Source organism: Rhinatrema bivittatum, chromosome 11 (assembly GCF_901001135.1).
Source record: "Rhinatrema bivittatum chromosome 11, aRhiBiv1.1, whole genome shotgun sequence".
In the NCBI taxonomy this organism is placed as follows: domain Eukaryota; kingdom Metazoa; phylum Chordata; class Amphibia; order Gymnophiona; family Rhinatrematidae; genus Rhinatrema; species Rhinatrema bivittatum.
The window spans coordinates 60,277,224-60,297,773 of NC_042625.1; the positions used below are offsets into that span (position 1 = coordinate 60,277,224).

General features: G+C 43.0%; 1 long non-coding RNA gene across 1 annotated transcript in view; it reads left to right on the forward strand.

Annotated features, from left to right (window-relative positions):
- The first annotated feature begins 1,612 nt into the window (after positions 1 to 1,612).
- Positions 1,613 to 20,550, forward strand: part of LOC115100652 — a 30,772-nt gene continuing 11,834 nt past the window's right edge. The window contains exons 1-2 of the long non-coding RNA XR_003859158.1: positions 1,613 to 1,642; positions 1,751 to 1,933. This is a non-coding gene — a long non-coding RNA (uncharacterized LOC115100652). The remainder of the gene's footprint in view (positions 1,643 to 1,750; positions 1,934 to 20,550) is intronic.

A 20,550-nucleotide genomic window follows, 5' to 3' on the forward strand; every position in this document is an offset into this window, starting at 1 on the left:
GGAAATAACTACACCTTTTTTCCTAGTGTTAAGCTGTATGATATGCCTGAATATTGCAAATTCCATTTTCAGCATGGGAAAAGGGAGAGGAGTGGAGTATAGAGAGAGAGAGAGCCTCTGGGGTGGTATACCCATAGTAGTCAACTATTTATACTGCTATAGGAGGGCCAGCTAGTAACTACAGGTAAGGTTTTGGTGGTGTTCTAGGGTTTTGGGGCCAGTTTTACATGTAGAGTGAGACATATGAACAACACAGTAGCCCTCAGTGAAGATTTGATGTGATTTGGAGTGAAGAAAGTCACACAAAACTGAGATTTCTATAATGTTCTCTCTTCCAGGGTACTATCAAGCTAAGATCTACTTAGTTTTTGGGTACTTGCCAGGTACTTGTAGCCTGGATGGGCCACTGTTGGAAACAGGATGCTGGGCTTGATGGACCCTTGGTCTGACCCAGTATGGCAACTTCTTATGTTCTTATGTACGTTGCGATATAATCTACATACTGTGAAGAAATTGAGAGAAGAAATTTCAGTGTAAATAAGGAATACTTCTAAACAGGCTGATGCAATATCTCTAATCTGCAGCAGTCTTCCTCCTCCGGGCATCAGCTTCCTTTGGTGCCACGCTGTTTGCAACTCAGGCCTGTCTCTCTTGTTTTTCTTCTTTCTGGCTGGCAAGTTTCTTACTAGGTGGGCCTGAACAGAGCGGCGACCCGACACCATAGTCTTTACTATACTCCGGCTCCTTTTAGTGTGAGGACAGTGTGGCTTTCCCCTTTTAACTTAGGGCTGGATTTTCTAATGTCGTGCACCTCTCTGAATCCCATGGTAACGGTGGGCGGCGAAGTGGGTGGCGGGCCTGCGAAAGCCGGCAGAGATCACACCACCGCCGTGTTATCACTGCTGGCTTTCGCACCCAATAGTGCCACCGCGAAAGGTGATGCTATTGGGCGCGCTACTGGCGGCGATAAGGGGTCTTACCTTTTCACCACCAGCGAAGTTTCCGACGCGTCCGCCCCGACTCCTCCTCTTCCGGTGCCGACTCCGCCCCTATCTAGCTATCGCACGCGAAAAGTGACTTTTCGCATGCAATAGGGATAGAAAATGACCCCCTTAGCGAGGCACTTCCCAGTCTTTAGTGCATCGGAGTAGCATCTTTCTTCTGCTAGAGGCCTGTCACTGGCCTGATCACATCTCTCTCCTTCTCCTTCTCAGTCATTCCTATCCATCACCGCCATTCCCTTCAACACGGCTCCTCTCTGTACTGATTCCAATGCCTTCCTTGCCAGCGCCGCAGCTATGTTTCATCTGCTACCGGCTCAGTCCTCTCAGGTCTCCACTCCCTCCAGCACCTTTCTCTTTCAACGCGGTCTCCTGGGTGATCTGGTGTCGGGTTGCACACCTCTTCATATGGTTGCAGCTTTTTTGAAAATATAAATTATGTGATGAGAATGTTGCTTCACTGTTGCTTCACGTTTTATTCCTTTTGGCACTTTGGCCACTCTTCTTTAGCTACGGCGTTGTCATCCAGCATGTCTCAGCCTGTATCTGACGAGATCTGGACGCAAAAGAGTGGCGTGGGTTTTTTTTTTTTTAATATGTTCCCTTTTCCTCTTCAGCACTGTCTTCTTAATTTGTGGGGGGTAAGGAAACTTGCTGGTACCACGTTGTTTTGGGTTTTTTTAGGGGGGGGGGGGTTATAGGCTTCCTTTACTGATCTTGGCTTTCTCTTTCCTTCCTTTATTTCACAGGTCTCTTCGTTTCTGATCCTCCACGTCCGGCCTCTAGCCTCTGGCAGTCCTTCATATTCGAACCAGAATGCTGTCATCAGCCTTTGGCTTACTGCTGTCACTGCCTTTAGCCTCTTCATCTAAGGCCTCACCAACCCGGGACTCGTATGGACATCACTACCCCGTCTGGAGCCTCAGGATCAGGTAAGTTTGTTTTATTTTTTTTTTTACTTTTAGAGTACCCTCTTTACATTAAGCAACATAAGGAACTTATTTAGGCTGTTTTTTGTGAGTACTGAACTGTGGGAGAACTCTTTTCCTAAATATTTGTACTTCTCTACTGCTTTTGCCTGATTTTTGTAACATTTTACTGTCTATATTTGTAATCAGTCTAAACTGTTTTGTTTTATAATAATACCCATCATTTGAAGACATTTATTGAGAGACTGTGAGTGATCCCCTTGGACCTTGCAGCTTTGCTGCCCCTCACTAGAAGAATCCTGAATCCGAAGTTGCAGCCAGTTTTCCATACTCTGCAGCATCCCCTTGCCTGCTTCAGGAAGGATCCTAAAGAATATAGGTTAGATATATGAGTTCATTTTATAGCACACCTGACAACAAATCTCTAAGTGTAGTATAGACATGGAATTAAAATTTACATATATAAAATTCAGTAGTTTTTAAGCAATAAGGTATCAAATTAAGCATAAAAAATTACAAGATACAATTATTCATAAAATAAATCTATAAACCTTTCACTGCAAAATTGACAGAATCAAGCATTACAAATAATTTTTCTAAATAGAAATGCAAGACAACTACATAGAAACTGTCAGATGTGTTGCGGTCTCGGTCGCCGCGGTGGCTCCCGAGTCCTTACCTCCTCTGCGGGTTCCGGGGCCTTGCCGCGATCCGCGGATTCGGGGTCGGTCAGGCCGCGTGGGGATGGCCTCTCCTCGTGCGGGACGCCGCCAACCTTCGCGGGAGACTCCTCCCCCTCGGGGGAAAGCGCGCGCGCAAGGGCCGGGCTTTTCACGGCTCAGCACCCGGATGTGCTGAACCGCCCCCCGATTGACGTCAGCACTCGCGGGAGATTTAAGCCGTAGTCAGTCCCTCAGAAATTGCCTTGCAACGAGGTCTCTTGGTTGGATTAGTTGCTGTTCCTGGTATTCTTGTTCCTGCTCTTCAGTTTCAGAGTTCCTGCTTACTGTTGTGCCTTACTTCGGACTGCCTTCTCGTTTTTGGATTCCTGCTGCCTGCCTAGACCCCGGACTGTTTACTCGTGCTGATTCCTGCTGCCTGCCTAGACCCCGGACTGTCACTCGTGCTGATTCCTGCTGCCCGCCTAGACCTCGGACCGCTCCCTCATCTTCGACTCCAGCTGCCAGCCGGATCTGATTGCTCCCTATCTTCTCCGGGTTCCACCACAGCTCCAGCTCCACTCCGGGATTTCTTCTACGCCAACTTCTCCTAAGTCCCAGCGGTCCGGGTTCCTACGGGCTCCTCCTGGGGGGACCTCGGGCTTCCAGGGCGAAGACACCTAAGCCCTAGCGACTCGGGCGTCAACAGCTTCTCTGGAGGCGCCTCGGGTTTCCAGGTGAAGTCCAGGCCTCAGTTAGGCGTGTTCTGCCTCCCGACTGTGCATCCAAAGGTCGGCCCAAGGATCCACCTCCATTCATTACAAGATGAACAAAATTCTAAACCTGCACTTAACAATTTTTACTTCTGGCCTTCCTCCTTTCACTAACTTTCTCTTTAGCTATGTCTTCTTTTGCTTTTGCTTTCCTGACTTCTTTCCTCATCTCTGTCTGCTTTGCTAGATATTCTTCCATGTGTTCTTTTTTTTTCTAAAATTTCAATTTCCAATATGGAAACTTCACAGTAAAATGCAAGCATATCCAAGTACCCAAATCCATGGTGGGATGGGTATACCAAATCTATATACAGTAAGATAATTAAAAAAAGAAATAATCAAATACATTGATGTATAAATAATTATTTGCCTAAGGCACCAGCAGCTAACTACTTCTAACCCTCATTATCCAGTACTTTATCCAGAAGAGACTAACACAGCTGGATTTCTGTCCCAAAAAGTTTAGTCTCAAATCAGAGGATTTACCCTGTAGAAATACATTTAAATAATCTGAGTCAGTAAAAATGAACATATTGCTTGCATATTTAACAATACATTTGCAAGAGAATTTTTTTTTTTACAGGAAGCTACAATAGAAACTGCCCTGGGTGAAAAGCTGGCAACAGCTCTAGAAATTCATTTACTTTATGACCATGAAATAAGAAATTAAAGTTTCTAAAGAAAAGCTGTAGGATCAAGTCCCTATCAGTATCCAACACAAAGGAATAATTCAAGGTGGATGTGTTCATTGCTTCCTCTCCTAATAACACCAAGTGTATTTATTTATTTAGCCATTTTATACACCGTCGTTCCAAATGACGATCACAACGGTTTACAACATGACATACATATTATAGATCGACATCTGCATTGACTTAAAGTAATCATGTGGCATACATATTATATGTCTACACATGCATTGACTAATGTAGTCAGGGGTGACAAAGATCTACAGAGATGTTCTGGTACTTTTTTATCTCAAGGTACTGAGATAGAAGGATGGTGGAATGTAAGATGCTACAGTTTTATTTGGAGGCCGATGGGATGTGATAGGGTATTTAGTTTAGTTGTTAGGTTCATAGAGGTAGATCTTAAAAACATACATGTGTGTGTACTTTTGTTCGCGCCAGTGGCGCGAACAAAAGTACACCGGATTTTATAAGATACGCGCGTATCTTATAAAATCCGGGGTCGGCGCGCGCAAGGCTGCGCAAAATCGGCAGCCTGTGCGCGCCAAGCCACGCAGCTTGCTTCCGTTCCCTCCGAGGCCGCTCCGAAATCGGAGCGGCCTCAGAGGGAACTTTCCTTCCGCATCCCCCCACCTTCCCCTCCCTTCCCCTTTCTACCCCACCCCCCAGTCCTACCTAAATCCCCCCCTACCTTTTGTTGTGCAAGTTACGCCTGCTAGAAGTGCTGCCTCAGCATCCCGGCCCGCCCCCGAACCATCACCTTGCCCCCGGACCCACCCTGGACCACCCCCTGACCCCAGACGCGCGTCCAGGGGCTTTGCGCGCGCCGACGGTCTATGCAAAATAGTCTAGCCCATAGTGAGTACGTCCTTGTACGTGCTTGCTCTGTGTTCAGAGAATTTTAATTTAGGTTACAGGCATTTTTAAATAACCATGTCTTTAGTTCACATTTGAATGTCTTTGTTTCTGGAGTCAGTCGTAGAGTCTCAGGTAAAGAGTTCCATAGAATAGAGCCTGCTATGGAGAACACACAGTCTCTTATTTTAGTTAGATAAGTATTCTGAAATGAATGCACAGCTGGTAATCCTTTGTTTTGACATCTTAGAGATCTCTGTGGCATGTACGGTTGTAGTTCTACACCTACCAGACCAGAGTTGTTAGAATGGATGGTGGTATGTATTAATGTGAAGACTTCGTAATTGATTCGGGATTGTACGGGTAGCCAAAGTAGAGCTATCAGAGTGCGAGATGTGATCGAATTTTCTTGAACCTGTTAAGGGTCTTGCTGCAGCATTTTGTAGTAGTTGTAGTTTTTTTGTTAGACAGGTACTCCAAGTAGAAATGAGTTACAGTAGTCTTAAGTTTGAGAAGATGAGGGTTTGCAGGACCGTGCGGAAGTCTTCTTGAGTCAGCAGTGGTTACAGTCTGTGTAGTAAGCGCAGTTTAGAATAGTCTGATTTGATCAATTTATTTATGTGCTTTTCCATTGTTAGGTTCTCGTCAATCTGTATTCCTAAGTCCCGAACTTGGTCTGAGGGTGTAATATTAAAGTTACCTAGGTCAAGTGTCTGCAGTGTCATTATATGTAGATTTCTTCTTAATCGTATGATTTCAGGGGGTTTTTTTGTGTTTACGGTTAGTTTGAGTTTAGTTGGTTCAGCCCAGCACTCAGTAGCTACAGTGGAAGCCTGTGCTGCCAGAATAACTACTTAGCTATATCAGAAGCATTGGGCCTGGGTCATTGTAGGAGGCTACCGCGATCTGGGCTCAAGAGAAAAAGAAACTTAAGTACTTCAAGGGTGGGAGAATTAGGGTTGGGGTTGAGGGAAGGTGGGGGGGCGGAGGTTGAGTTTTTTTAAAATAAATGAACCTGGAAGCGAGGAGTGGGGAAGGTGGAAAGATAGTCACTGACCCTGGCCTCTGTATTGGGTAACCCATCCAACGCAGGGCACTGTTGGATGCAAGTGGCAGGCTCAGCCCCGCAAGGAGGGGGGGCTAGGAGGTAAGAGGGGATGCTTGATTTACACCTGCAATCTGTTTGTTTTGTTTTTTTGTAACTCTCCAGCACTTAACCGGCTATAATCATTTGAATATAACCGGTTAAGTCTCTAGTTATTCGGCTAAGATTAGCTGGATAACATTAAACATAATTGGATATTCAAAAGAATATCTGGTTACGTTTACCATTATTTGGCTAATGTTAGCCAGATAACTTAAAATTAGGGCTATTCAGTAGGGCTTGTCCTGGATATTCCCACTGAATATCCAGGACAAGTTATTCAGCTAATTATAGCCGGTTAACTTGTCCACTAAACGTCCTACTGAATATGGACCCCTTTGTATTCATATAGAAAATGTGTTCTGTGATTATAATGTAGTTAACACGTTTAGCTCTTAAACCAACAGAATGTGTTTGCCCACCACCTACGTAGCTTGAAATAGTGCCCCCTGCTGCACATTCAGTGAGGGAGGCAGTTCTTGGTTCAGCCCAGCAGACTGTGCCCTGTCTTAGGTGCCTTGCTTCTATTCTGAGCTCCTCTCACTCTTTTACCAGAGCTTGGGGAAGAAGAGGTACGCAGGGGCCATTCCTAACCATTCCTTGCCTTCCTGCAACGTCCCTTTAATTGATTCCATCTCTGCTGTGTTCACTTCAGACCTCATCAATGTGTGCCCTTCAGTCACCTCTGCTACTTAGAGAGCAGGGCTTGCCAAGCTCAGTTCACACACGCTGGGGAGGAGCTCTGCAGGACTCACAGCCTTGCACACTGTTGCTTTTTATGAGCCCTCTAGTGCACCATTCTCTGCATCGATCCAATTTAACCCCATTTATTTAAGGTCCGTTCTATGAGCCATGGTCCTTACGCTAAGTACAGCACTCGCTCGTTGGGGAGCACTTTGCATGAAGCCCATTAGGAAGGAAGCAGCTGAGCCATTGCTTAATGATATGAATGTGGCAGATAGGAAGCCAATCTTCTGATATTACTGGGGGCAAAGTCACACTTTCTGTCTACATGTCTGTCTCTCTCTTTCTCTGTCTGCTGGGCTTCATGTCTTTCTGTCTGTCTCTGTGTTGGTCTCTAAACTTGTTAATCTGTATATCTGCTCCTAACCTTATCTTCAAAGACAGGGACTCTCTCCCCTTTTTTCATTCTAACAAATACATATCTTTATCTGAAGAAGGGACCAATGAGGACCCAAAAATTCATTAATAAATAATATCTATGTATAAAGCTAATTTTTGTTGGCCCAGTAAAGATATTACAGCCCCCAAAGTTTCCTGACACATATATTTGTCACATCTAAAGAAGGGACCTATGTGATCTGATAGTAACATACGGGCCGATACAGTAAAATTCACGGGAGAGCCGGCGCTCCGAGGCGAGAGTCCACTCTCCTGGGCGTGCGATCCAGTATGCAAATGAGGGCCCGCGGTAAAAGGAGGCGCTAGGAACACTAGCGCGACCCCAGCGCCTCCTTTTTGACAGGAGCAGCGGCTGTCAGCGGGTTTGACAGCCAACGCTCAATTTTACCGGCGTCGGTTCTCAAACCCGCTGATAGCCACGGGTTCGGAAAATGGACGCTGGCATAATTGAGCATCCGTCTTTCAACACGGATTGGCCGGCAGCCAATTTTTTTAAATTGGCTGCCGGCCAATTTAAAAATTTTTTTTTTTAATTTTTGATTTTTTTTTAATTTTGGGGCCTCCGACTTAATATCGCTATAATATTAAGTCAGAGGTTGTACAGAAAAGTAGTTTTTTCTGCTTTTCTGTACATGCCGGCAGAAATTAACACCAGCCTTTGGGCAGGCGTTAATTTCTGAAAGTAAAATGTGCAGCTTGGCTGCACATTTTACTTTCAGAAATTACATTTTAGTTTCAGGGGGGTTGGCCGTGAATTTTTGACGTGCTATTACCCCTTACTGTATAAGGAGTAAAAACAGCGCATCGAAAACGCACGGCCAAACGCGGGCTAACAGTGCGCTCCGGCGTACTGTTTGTAAATGAAGGCTGATAAATGTTTGTAAATGAAGGCAGATAAAGACCACTTGGCCAATCCATTCTGCCCAACTGTCTTCCTCTCTGGTTTTCTATGACTTGGGCAAATAAGTATTTAAATCCCTAGAGTTCAACCTACAGCAGCCACCCTTCATGCCTTATCCTGACCTTTCATCTTTGTTCCTACCACTATTTTCTATATCTGTCCCAAGCATGGTCATTAGCATTAGGATTATAAATTGGACCAATTCTTTGTGCACTTTTCCTTTGGAACATGTACAAACACTTTGCTTTCAAATACTTTAATATGCTGCAGATTAGGTTTCTTCCCATTCTATAAAAAAATCGTTAAAAACACATCTTTTTATAGAGGCATTTGGATCTATTGGCCAATAGGTCATTTATCCATACCAGATTGGAACAGGCATCTCACATTATAAATTCTTCCAGGTGTTTTGTACTCTTCACTTTCTCTCTGTACTTGAGTTAAGTAAACTATATTAGTTTTTTTTCTAGTTTATAAAGAACCAGTAAGTTTAGCATAGGGATTTGAAACAAATTTTATTTTTCTCCAACTTTATTATTTTTTGTTTCTTTTATTTTATTTTTGCCTGATTTTTTAGATATTTATTTTTTGTTCTAACAAAGATTGGAATTAATCAGTGCATTTTATTTTTGTAATTCATTTTTATCTTTTTAGTTGCTATTATTTTATTGTTGGCTATGTAAACCACTTTGATCAATTATATAATTGTAAAAACGGTATAGAAATAATTTAAATAAATAAATAAATATAAATAATTCATATGGAGTCCTTTCAATTGCCTTTCCCATAAGTAATTTTGGAGATAGCAGGCCGTCATGATGGCTTCTCCCCAATATCTATATTATATTATTATTATTATTATTATTATTATTAATATTCCATCTCCTCTCGTAGTCCCCCCCCCTCCAGGGGACTGCCCTCTCCTTATATTAAGGAGACTACCATTGTAAATTATAAATTGTATTCTCTGGTTATGACTTTCTTGTTTTATCTATCCTTCCTACTGCCTATTTATTTTACCCCCACGCCCAGTTACATTCTCCTTGTTGAAATGTATTTTCCAAGCTTTAAGTTATTATGTGAACCGGTATGATGTACCCACTAATGCCGGTATATAAAAGTTTCTAAATAAATAAAATAAATAAATCTAGCTGTCACATCTGCACCAAAGAGCATACGCTGCCCACTTTCACAAAGTCTCCTATTCATTCTTTCAGCCACACTGTTTTGTCCTGGGTTATATGGAACTGTGGTCTGGGTTGCAGTACTGTGTTTTTTGAGAATAGCTTGTGATTTTTCCACTTGTATATTCTGTGCCATTATCTGCATGTAATACTTTAGGAAAACTGCCATATTTGTTGCTTACATGAGCAAGATATTCCTCAAATTTTTCAGAAACCATCATCCTTGCTGTGCAGCAGGTAAACTGTTGTAAATCTTAAGAAATCATCTATGAATGTAAGAAAACATTTTTCTTTTCCTGGAGTCCCATGTGTCATTGGACCACACACACATCTATGTGAATCAGAACCAATAGCTCTGCTATTACTGATTTTTTGCCCTTTTAAGTAGCTGGAACATTTCATTACTTGACTGCACAGATCGATTTTGATACCATCATCTTGTTGCTGTTGGGCTAGCTTCCTTATTACTTCAGGATTTTTGTGCCCTAAATGACAGTGCCATACATGAATACAATTAGCATGATGTTCTTGCTTAGCAACATTAACAACTTCACTGAAGTTTAATTGATAAAGCTCATTTGATATTTTGTCTTCTGCAACTGTGTGGCTTCCATTTGTGATAAGGCACCTGTCCCCTTTAAATATTATGTTTACCTGGTAAGCTTTTTCACTGACAGCAGGTTGCTTTCAAGGTAAGGCACATATCTTTCTGGTAAGGTTTTGGGAGACATTCAGTGAAGATACCTTTCCCCTATTCCTTCTGAGACCATATACTGTCCATTGGCTGTAACCAGATTTATTCTGGTTAAATTGAGTGAAGTAATTTTTATCATTTGTCATATGGCTTGTGGTGCCTGAGTCAATACACCAGGTATTTTATGAAATCACACCTGCATTAATATTAAATGCAAATTCAACATCAGATTTGTTTTCAGCCTCACAGCAATTTTTGGCTTTTTGCCTTGAACTATATTTCTGTAGCTGGTTCATTCCAGCTTTCCAAACTCTGCAGTCTGCCTTTAAGTGACCAGGCTTTTTGCACACTAAACATTCCCTTGTTTCACATTTCTTAGTAGAGCTTTTAGAAATACAGGCCTGCACATGCAAGGCTGATTTACCATTATTTGTGGTTTCTGCTTTGCGATTATATTCATCCACAAGCTTGTCTTTAACATTTTCTAGGGTAAGCTCATCATCTGGTCTATAATCAAGTACTGTTACGAGTGCCTCATAACTATCCGGGAGACCACTGAGCATTAGGGCTGCAACATGAAAGTCTTTAATTTCTTCTCCTATGCCACGCAGTCTTTCTGCCATTTCTAAGGCAAATCTTATACAATCCTGCATGCCCTGGCCTTTAAGCAGTTTAGTTTGGTACACTTTCTAAGTAAATACAGCTTATTGCTTAAATTTCTCTGTCATGCACCTTTTTCAGCTCATTCCGCATCTGTTTGGCTGTTACACATTTACAAATATGCACAACCTGATCATCATTAATGCTGAGATAAGTAGCACTTTGAGCTTGCTGATATTTCTCAGCCCATTTCTGTGTGACTGGGGCAGAAACAGATTCTTCTATACATTTCCATGTTCCTTCTCATATAAACAGTATCTTTATCTTAAATTTCCATGTCCGGTAGTTCTGGTTAGTCAGATGAGCAACTGCAAACTTGGATGCAGTACTACCAATGCCTGCCATTTCCTGTGACTCTGCCTTTTTTTAAATTATTATTTGCTCACTGAGCCTCTGACTTTCAGCACTGTTCTGACTGCAGTCCTATGTTTGTTACAGTTCTGGGCGCTTTGGTAGATCTTATTGTAAAAACTGAAAAGCAATTTATAAATGTCATAAATAAATAACCTGATAGCAGAGAGTTAGCAGAAATGCATTAAGACAAGCAGAATTTGTAAAGCACATGGAACACCATTAATAGTGTGCACAAAAAGATGGAGACAGAACAACTTCCTGCTTCTTGTACCGAGTGCAGAGGAAATAGCCCCCTTTAAAAAAAAAAACAAAAAAAAACTTTAAGCAGCACAACACTGACACAAGTTTCTATATGTAACCCAGACCACTTTTTAGGTTACTAGTAGGTTCTGTAACAGCCTAATGCAGTTAGAGAGATAATTAGGGGAGTATCCATTTATGGACAGCCCTCCTACTGGCAGAATTGTAATGGATACCCTTGGTCCTGAGGTTTTATAGCAGAGCTCTGACAAAGGCTCTGGGGGCAGTATTATTTAGAAGTCCGAGACAGAGGTTGTATTTTTCCTAAGTTGGATTTGGGTGTACCTGGAGCCTCAGAAACCCTCTGAGATCCCTCCAGGATAGGCCAAAGGGCTCCACTTCTGTACTCTCCTCACGAGGTGCAGAGTGGCTGCTCTGGGACTATTTGGGGGATTTTGAACATTTATTTAGTGGAGCCTTGCTGGAGGCCTGGGCCTTTCCAAAGTCAGGGACTGGGGAACCCTGAGCTGAAGATGCCCAGTGTTTAGAGAAGATCTGCCAAACAAAGGTGGTGGCCTGCTGCCGGGGATTTCCTGGTTATCTAAGTTGGGGAAAGAAGATTTGTTTTTCAACATCTGGGAGGAAGTGTTTTTCTGCCCCTCTTCCTTCCTATCAAGGGGACTGGCAAACCCTGCAGTCTGCCAAGGATTTCTACCACCTGGGATGCCACCAGGGTTAAACTACTAACTGTGAGTAAAAGATCCACATTCAAGGGATGACCCCCATCTGGCATCTACCAGAGCCCTGAAGGATAGAGACATTTAATTCTGTGCCAAGATAGATTTTTGTGCCATCGGGAGGGGTTTCCCATCCAGCCGGGGGGGAACTATGCCCAGAGGCACCAATGAACAATCTAAACCAGAAGTGTGGATGGATCCTTGGCTTAAAGACTAATGAACAGATAGAGGAGAAAAGATCTGTAATTAAGAGAAACTGCAGAGACTGTGGAGTGTGATTTACCATATTTAACTGTGCATTCAACGAAATGGTATCAGTAAAGCATTATTATGGACACTGCCTATTTGGTCCAAGTGTGGTTTGTTTGGCACACAACGCACAGGTCACAGCACAATGAGGGAAATCAGCTAAACATCCCAGCCACCCCGTACTAGGACCAGAGAGGACTCCTTTCCACCCCTAGTCCAAAGGACCTACACTTTGGGATGGGAAGAGAAGAAAAAAATAACCAGGGTCCCTACCCCAAAGACCTTATAAATAACTTTGTCCCCTTCTGTGCCTGACTCGTACACTAAGGAGGGGTTACATATATCTCACTAATACACAGCTGAGAACTGTTCTTGTAATAACAGACTGGATTCAAAATACAGGTCTAACAATAATGCACATAGTTTTGAAAATGGAACAACATATACTTTTAGATGCTTTTAGGGTGGGCTGTTTTTAAAAAGCTCTTACCTGGGTAAATTAATATTTACCTACATAAATGACTTTTGAAAATTGTGCTCCTTATGTTCAATTCTGTGTTTTACAAGATAGTTTTGGGAAGGGTGGTGATGGACTTACCATCACTGTTGAGTTGAATTATCAAAATCTCAGGGGCAGGAGTGCCCCATGGATCTGAAAGTTAATTGTGGGGGTGGAGAAGAGAGCAAGGCTGCAGATTTGCCTGGGATGACTAATAGCCTAGTTATAATCATGATCGCTCCATGCAGGTCACCCAGCCATCTTGGAAGTCCAATGCTGCTGCACTGCTGCTGCTAGAGTTGTTATAACCATAGCTACTCCTTGCCGGTTTCCCTAGACTTCTTGGTACCTAATACAGTAGTCCCACTGCATCTTAAGCCTTTCTTTGTTGTGTTTGTGCTGCAGGCTTTGTATTATTTTGGTAGCCCTTATCTGAACTACTTCCTTCCTCTCAATGTTTTTATGAAGGTACAATATTATCTCCTTTTTCCTGTTGATAATACCTCTACTTATGCAATTGAGCATACTGATAGCATTCCCAGTTACTTTATAACATTGACTGGCTACCCTGAGGTCATCTCTAATTACTCCTAGATCTCTTTCTTGTTTAATAGTTTCTGATTTTTGTGGTTCTATTTCAGGGGTCCCCAACTTTTCAAGGGAATGACCATATAGAACATTTCAAACTTCCAAGAGGACTGTGAGTTGGGGGTGTCCCCACCCTTCAGAATTTACTGAGTGGTGGAGAGGGAGTGGAAGCACTGTCTGAACCTCTCAGCAATTTGAAATACTGAGGGGGGGGGGGGGGGGCAGGGATCTCAGGAGTGTAGCAGACAGAATGGTAGTACTAATATTTCTATAATTTTCAGAAGTTTGCAACCCTGCCACACCCCTGGAACCTTCTCCCCACCCCCAACCATATCATCTCCTCTTCACTCCTCCTTCAGGATCTGCCCTTCACCCCCTCTCATAGCATCTTCCCTTCACTCTTCCCAAATATCTACCCTTCTCTTTCCCACTACATCTCCTTCCTCCTTCTGATTGCTCCAGCCGGGCCTGTCTCATCATGCTACTGGTAACACCCAGGACTTTCTCCATATGCCGCTGCAGCTAAAATGCTTGGGTCTCACACCACATGCTGCTACTGCTGGAACACCCAGGTTTCACTCCATTAAAACATGATGGCAGAAAAAGCCCATATGGCCCATCTAGTCTGCCCATCCATCCAATTTATGTAGCATTCACAATTCCCATCACTTCCTCAGAGATCCCCTGTATTTATCCCATGCTTTCTTGAATTCAGATATCATTTTTGTCTCCACCACCTCCACTCGGAGGCCGTTCCATGTATCCATTACCCTCTCTGTAAAGAAATAGTTCCTAAGGCCTACTCTGAGTCTCTCCCCCTTCACACTCATCCCATGACCCCTTGTTCTAGAGCCTCCTTTCCATTGAAAGAGGCCCACCTCCTGTGCATGGAAATTTTTGAGAGATTTAAATGTCTTTATCATATCTCCCCTATCTCACCTTTTCTCTAGGGTATACATGTTTACATTTTTAAGTCTATCTGTATACGCTTTAGAAAGAAGACCACTGATCATTTTAGTAGCCACCCTCTAGACCAACTCCAACCATTTTACATCTTTTGAAGGTGCGGTCTCCAAAATTGTACACAGTATTCCAAATGAAGTTTCATCAGGGACCTATATAGGGGTAATACCACCTCCCTTTTTTTGTTGACCATTCCTCTCCCTGTGCAGCCAAGCATCTTTCTGGGTTTTGCCGTTTCGTTATTCACCCATTTGTCCACCTTAATATCATCAGATACAATCATCCCCAGGTCCCGTTCTTTTGTGCTTACAAGAATTTCACCTTCAATACTGTACCTCTCCCTGAATTTTTTAGCACTAAATCTTAGCTGCCAGTCTCTAGACCATTCCTCGAGCTTCACTAGATCCCTTTTCATATTTTCCACACCTTCCTGGCTATCTACTCTGTTACAGATTTTGGTATCAATGGCAAAAAGACAAACTTTTCCTGACAATCCTTCTGCTTTGTTGCCCACAAAAATGTTGAAAAAAAAACTGGTCCAACAACTGATCCCTGAGGCACACCACTTCCCTGTGTTCCAAGTAAACTCCACTTACTATTATCCTTTCTCACTTCCCACTCAGCCAGTTTCTAACTCATTCAGTCACTCTAGGTTCCATACCAAGGGCACACAATTTATTTATAAGTCTCCTATGCAGAGCCATGACAAAGGCTTTACTGAAATCCAAATAAACTGTTTAGTGCTCTCCCTTGGTCCAACTCTTTGGTCAACCAGTCAAAGAAATTGATCAGATTCATCTGATAAGATTTACCTCTAGTAAAACCATGCTGCCTCAGATCATGCAATCCATTGGATTCCAGAAACTGACTTATCCTCTATTTTGGCAGCGATTCCATTAATTTGCATACCCCAGAGGTCAGACTAACTGGCCTGTAGTTCCCAGCCTCCTCCTGACTTCCACTTTTATGAATAAGAACCACACCTGACTTCTCCATTCCTCTGGAACTATTCCCAGCTCTAAACAAGCATTGAAAAGGTCAATCAGTGGAGCTTCTAGGACTTCTCTCAAATGTATCCCATCTGGCCCCATCGTCTTATCTACTTTAAGTTTAGGTATATCCTCACGAACACACTATTCTGAAAATCAGTTGAGGTTTACCTCACTGCCAATCTTATTTGTGTTCATTTTATGTGGTCCTGCTCCAGGTCCTTCCACAATGAACCCCGAACAGAAATATTTATTAAGCAATTTCGCTTTATCCTCATCAGTCTCTACATATTCCTCCCCTTCACCTCTGAGTCTCACAATGCCACTTTTGCACTTCCTTCTCTCACTAGCATATCTAAAAAAAAAAAAAGTCTTGTCCTCCCATTTTACCATATTTACTAATTTTTCTTCCGTTTGAATCTTTGCATTTCTGACTACTTTCCAAGCTTCTTTTAGCTTTTCTAGATATTGTTGCCTGTCTTCCACTTTCTGAGATCTCGTGTGGTTTATGAACACTAACCTGTTCTCTTACCTTTTCAACTTCTTCTTTAGAAAACCATAGTGGCCTCTTTATCCTTTTTCCTTTATTTACTTGCCTAACAAAAAGGTTAGATGCCCTTATATCTCTGACAATGCACGTGGCATGTGCGATGCCAGAGCTTCTCTCCTCTTGCTCTGCACATGGCTGTCTCTTTCTGATGATGCGCACACCCTGGCATCCCCCTCTGATGCATGCTTCTTGGCAGACAATGACTCTGACTACATGGATGCACTGCTCAGGCTGCAGCCACTTCATTTGGTGGCAGAAGATTTATTTTTTTTAATGTGCCAAGACACTGGATGTTGTTTTTTCTTAAAAGATAGGTGGGTCAGAAAAATGGCCATAGTTCAGGGACCTCTATTCTATTTGATATGTGGCTAATGGATTATTGCGTCCCCAGTACATGATTTTACACTTTTTGCACTGAAGCTCATTTTTCAAATATTACTATTTTTTTCACCCATTCCAGCATACCTACTCTGTTACTGATTTAATATCAACTGCAAACAAGCATATTTTTCCCTCAAGTTCCTCACCATACCCTTCTGTTCTACAACGCTGTTGGATAATCCTTACGTTAGTGCAATAAAAGGTATCACAGCCCAGCAAAGTAAAAAACAAACACCCAAACTCTCACACTCTCTCTCTCTCCCTTCTTCTCCCCTTCCCCCTCCCCCATCAGTCTCACTCTGGCTGCTTTCTCATGTCCTCTGAATACTAAACAGAATTCCTAGAAGTAGCCGAAGGAATCAGATGCCTGCATGAGACACAATGACAGGGGGCGTAAAAACATGGAGGCTCTCATTTCTCTCTGGGCACCATGCCAGCACCGTGTCCCAAGCCAAGGCAAGACCCATGGGCTGCAATCCAGCAAACCTCTCCTCCCCTCCCGTTTGCTGTGTTCGTTTATGGAATACATACTGCAGAGGTCCCTCTTGCCTTAGTTTCTAGAGAGAGACTGTTAGGCTAGGTCTGGTTTTCTGATACCCTCCTGAAGCAGTCCAGTATCTCTCATGCTGATTTCAAAAGGAGGAAGCAGGGACTATAAATACCAGAATGCACTGGGATGTGAAAAAAAAAATGACTGGCCACAGTTCTCTTTCCTGGATCATTTGGCATATTGTGTTTCTGTGTGAATGTGAAAACGCATTGATAAATTGTGCTCATAGCATCAGTATGGGCCATGACCAGGGGAGCATGATTATTAGTGTTGCCACTTCACCCAGCTCAACCCAAGCAGGTTGATCCAGCCCATTGCATCCATGGAAATGCAATTCTGTTTTTCTTAGGGAAATCAGAAGTATAGCGCTTTACATCCAGTGAGGCAAAACTAGGGCTGGATCAGCTTGTTAGGGTTGACCTGGGTGAGGAAGGAACCCTAACAATGATCCAAGCATGATTTTTGTCACAGGTACAAAAACAAAAGAGAACGGCTAGTTGGCTTGCTGTTCTACTAACAGGTTGAGCCAGTTCACGGATGAGTGATTCTGCCTTCTGAAGGGAAACAAAACTCAGAAGCCAATGCAAATAATGGGGTAAAACCAGGACTGGGTCAGCCTGTTAAAGAACGGAGTCAGCTGGCAGCCCTAGAAGGGATGACTTTGAAAACCCTGTTTTTCTTTACTCCATACCAAGTAGTGGCTAGCACTGCTTGTAGTCACTGTTGCAGTTCATTGCTATTGCCTTTCTAGTAATTAATAATAAGTGCAGGGACAGGGGAAGGTGGACATTTCTGACCTGATCTCCTCCCCCTTCTGGATGACCTTATAGTTTCTTGTTTCTATCATTTGTACCTCTATCCTGACCCCTGGTAATTTGAGCTATCTTGGAATCAGATTGTATACACACACAGCACTGTATAATGTAACTCACATGAGGATTTTTTTTTCTGACTTCCCTCGGAATGCTTTGCTGTATTCCTGTCACCTGACTCGTAGCTCAGAGAGTCTTGCCTATGGAACCTCTTTCCTTCTGCCTGCCCATTTGGCTCTGTATGAGAGTAATCATGCAATGGAATATAATTGTTTCGTATTCCATACCTGGTTTAACTTTCTTGACCAGTACTTTTATGTTTTGTTTTTATTAATGTTATACTGCTCGGCTTTTAAAATTGTTTTAAATTAGATTTTATTTGCATAAAGATTAAATTGAATAATGTTTAAAAAAAAATGAATAGCTGTCCTTTGTATTTATGATATAGGGGGACTCATTAGAGGTTTGGATTTATTGTATATCATAAGAATAGCCAAATGTGAAGGAGTTAAGAGAGCGCCCATTCACAATGATTCCCTGATGAGAGATGGATGGGAAAGAGTAAGGAGAGTTGCTTGGCACAATTTATTTATTTATTTATTTATTTATTTATAATTTTTATATACCGACATTCTTACATTAAAATGCAAATCATACCGGTTTACATAAAACAGAAAAAGCAGGAAAAAATATTTCCATAGTCAAATACAGAGAACATTTATAATAAAATTGTTAACAAAGGCATAAGGTAGGAACTTGAAAAAAGGTTACTTAACAGAAAACATAAAAGAAAAAATAGTAAATGAAGCACAAAGAGTTGACGTCGGGGGAGGGGCATGGTCACACATCGCAGTCACCCATTTCCCCTCACCTCCTGATGATGACAATTGTCAGATAGGAAGGAGTAAGTGTAGATCCCCATACATACACTCACGGAAATATAGACATATGCAGAGTCAGATGCACACTTTGAATAATATAAGCACTGAAACACACACACACACACACATACACACACACATACAAACACACAGTCAAACTAAGATGTACACATACGTTCTGATACAAAGACACAAAGGCTCACTGCTACATTATACACACACAGAGGTACACGTAGCATGACACACTGTGTCTCACTTTACTCAGACAGACTGACACATGCACACACAGTGTTGTACCTGCTGTGTCAGCATTGGGTTTATAGCCCCCCTCTTGGGAAGTTTATGGCTGAGACTCCATATCTTTGCTGATGCAGCTCATAAGTTTTCTGGCTGTAATGAAATATCAGCTAAAACGCAGAAGCTGAAGGGATTCTCTCCCTCTCTCCTGCCTTGCTCTCTCTCTTTCAACCTTTCTCTCTCCCCTCCTTCTTTCTCCTTCATTATCTGTCTCTCACTTTCTGACTCCATGGTTACCGCCCTCTCACCATGTCACCTTGAATAGGCTGACCCATTCCTGTGGGGAGTCCTTTAGGTCTCCACTAGCCAAATTGTTCCTCACTTAAACCCAGGGAAGGTAACTTTGAAGCAGCCGCACGGGCGCACATGTACGCATGTTTGCCGGCTCGTGTCCAGAGACGCGGCCGTTTTATAACATATGCGTGCATGTTATACAGTAGGCTGAACACGCGTACGTGTGCGCACAATTTTAAATGGACGCATGCATGTGCACGCAAATACCGCATCCACCGCGTATGTGGGGGAATTTTATAAGGGATGCACACTGACGCCATACCCTGCTTTCCCAGTTCATTCCCAGTTCACCCAGTTTAGGGATAGCACTTCCAAACACCCCTAATTTATTAGCCTCCCCTTCCCCCTGTTCGCCCCAACCCATAACCCCACTGACTAGCCTACATTTCTTTTTGTTTTTGTATTTACACGCTATCCATAGCAGTAGTAAAGTTACGCGGCAGGGGATCCTGGCACACGCCTGTGCACCTAAGTATTTACGCGCACATCTCTTGGCCTTCCCTGCCATGCCCACACCCCACCCTTTTTCTGAACTTTTGACTTGTGCGCGTACTGGGAGATATGTGCATACGCTAGCGCCTTTTAAAGTCCGCGTGCCATGCGCTGGCCCGACTTCTGTGCGTATCTCCTGCCTTTGGCGCGTGCCGGGCTTTTTAAGTTCACCCCTAAATTAGGATTTAAGAAGAGAGAGTAGTTTGCAGACCATCCCTGCAGGCACCTCTGGATTGGTCAGCAGTTTTCCCTTAAGAACAGGCAGTGCACATGGAGAAGCCTGGCTTTTGACGTTTTTTTGTTAGAATTTAAGGAAGCTGGAGTGTTTCAGAGTGCTCCCCGTTTTTGGACCCCCACCGTGTGCTACAGGGGAAGTGGTATTTTTTTTTTCTGGAGTTTTGAGAGCAGAAGTTGGTGGGTTTTGCCCCTATTTTAGGCCCCCCAGCCTGATACCAGGGAAAGGACCCTGCCCTGGCCAGTATCCCCCAGTTCTGGCAGGGATTGTTCTAGGGAGAGTGGGAAGAGGAGTTTGGAGAAAGCTGGAATAGACTTAGTTTTTGGGTACTTGCCAGGTTCTTATGGCCTGGATTGGCCACTGTTGGAAACAGGATGCTGGGCTTGATGGACCCTTGGTCTGACCCAGTATGGCATTTTCTTATGTTCTTTCTTATGTTCTTATGTATATTTTTGCCAAGAGTTTGTTTTTATTAAGAACCTGCGCTTTTTCATCCCTACCTAGGGAGGTCAGGAACAGATGCTATTATCCTCTGCCACTCAGCTATGGAGAGACAGCAGTGACCTGCCAGAGAAGAAGTATTTTTTGCAGTGAGTTGTGTTCTGTTTGGTTTGGGAGTATTCTTTTGTCACTAGTTCCTGCTCACAAGAAGGAAGAAAGATGTTTGGATTTTGAACACTTTCTGGGACTTTCTACCACCAGAAGTCCTAGAATACCAACAGAGAGAGTCAAGAGAGATGGATAAGGAGATCCCATCCCCCCCCCCCTCCCTTCTACTATCTGGAGGATTGGGTCTTGCCTAGTGCC